Source organism: Sinocyclocheilus grahami, unplaced genomic scaffold (assembly GCF_001515645.1).
Source record: "Sinocyclocheilus grahami isolate Dianchi unplaced genomic scaffold, SAMN03320097.WGS_v1.1 scaffold398.1, whole genome shotgun sequence".
NCBI lineage: Eukaryota > Metazoa > Chordata > Actinopteri > Cypriniformes > Cyprinidae > Sinocyclocheilus > Sinocyclocheilus grahami.
Genome location: NW_015505577.1, coordinates 42,045 through 44,100, shown reverse-complemented (window position 1 = coordinate 44,100; position 2,056 = coordinate 42,045).

Here is a 2,056-nt window from a genome sequence, read left to right as displayed (position 1 = left end):
TATATATATAAATACATTTTTGACCTGAAGTACTGAAATAACTCAAATTAAATAAAACTAAAACTTAAAAAAAAAACTATATAGACATAATAAAAAACTAATAAAATGACAACATTACTACAACTGTAACTAAAACTAAAATAGATAACTAATACAAATCAAACTACATTAGTTTATCAGTAATCCTAAAAAAAATTTGTATGTGTATCCGTATACTTTTTATTAGTAATGAATTACTACTGAACGGCTAGATGTTGCACTGTTTCTTTTCATAACTCTATTCACTACAAAAAAATTATCAATAATATTATTATTGTTATAATATTAAATCGTTAATATTAATGGTTTAACAGAAACCGCATGCAAATAATTTGCGATACAAATTGTGAAACTGTATATTAACTGGACAAAGGGCAGCATTGAATCTATTCAAACATCCTTTTTATGGCTACACTTGCATTTATTGAGGTACTATGGAAAGTTGATACAAGCCTTGTAGAGATAAAAGCCTCTCTGTATTATGGTATATGGATAAATTCAAAAGTCCAAAGTGAAAATGCATTAGTCTGCATTATTCTAATTTAATATGAACGAAGTGTATTGTTGGCATGACGATTTTTAAGTTAGATTAAAAAATTAACATGAATGTCAAAACGGTTTTTGGTTAGTCCATCTTTTGTTTCAGTGGCAGCAGAGCTGAGGTGAGCTTCATTTATTGGTTCATGTTGTCCATCATGATTTGTTAATAATATTCCAATTGAAGAAAGGAAGTCTGACTTTTTGTACAAAGGGTTAACATGGTGAAAAACTGATTTTTACTTTTTGATTAGAATGTGGGCAAATTTGCGTATAAAATTTGACCTTGAAATGCTGAATGTGTCTTTGTTTTCAATGCGGTCTCCAACATTTGGACCCCACTTGTGTTATCTTTTACTAATATTTAAATTTGTTTGATCTGAAACATTAAAGTGTGACAAACATGCAAAAAAATAAGAAATCAGGAAGGGGGGCAAAACTTTTTCACACCACTGTATATAGTATTATATAACTGAGCCTGCTTAGTTATGCATTCAATATGATGAATAGCAAGATTCAGCATGATTTATTCCATTGATATTTTGGCTTGGCTGATTGGCAGTAAAGTGCACAGAATTGACAGAACAATCTAAGTGGAGTTGTCCTGGATATAGTGCCAAGTTTATGGACATGTTCTGCTTGCATCAGCGCCACCAGTGGCCGAGGAGTGTTAGATGCTCGTGTATTCCTGATTGAGTGCTAAAAAACTAAAACATACACTTGTTTTATGTCAGCAGACTGAAGGAACGAGTCAGGTTAGTTGATAATTAGCTATGGGACGGCCACTCTCGTGTCTCATCCACAGTGGATCTAGGAGTTGCCATGGACTCCTCCTGAAAATCTGGTTTTGTTTTTAAATATTTATATAAAAACTCTCAAGGGCAGCTGTTCCTGTTAGTTCTTGCCTAATGCTTTTCCATTCACCATCAAGCTGTTTGAGGGGCTCCTGTGCTTATTACCTATAACTGCTGTCTATCCTCAGGGGATCTGAGATTATTGATGCATCACTAAACACCTCACAAATACTCTGTGCTAATGCCAAGTTCTGTCTGTTATCTACTAATAAGACTCTGCTTCTAAGTCTGCACATGAATATGTTAGCTATGCTTTTTCAAAATTTCGTTATAAGGTATACAACACATATTAAAGTGGCCACTGTGCCTGGTTAGTTGGTCTTTCACTTCAGTGTTTAATTTTGTGTTTTGTTTCTCCTCGCTAGTAGATGTCAAACCTTATTTACAGATGCTCTAGATAATATTGTTTGCACTTCTGCTTCACATCATCACATGCCAAATAATCCCTAAATCCTCTAGAATACTGCAAACAAATCATGATGTTAGTAGAATTGATTTAAATAAATAAGTTGCATCAACGAGCAAAACTTGTTGAATGACTAAAACACTTTTGTGACTTCTGGGTACTACTTACAGTTTTGTAGACACTTGTTTGTTTGTTTTTTGAGCTATGTGAAGGTTACAGA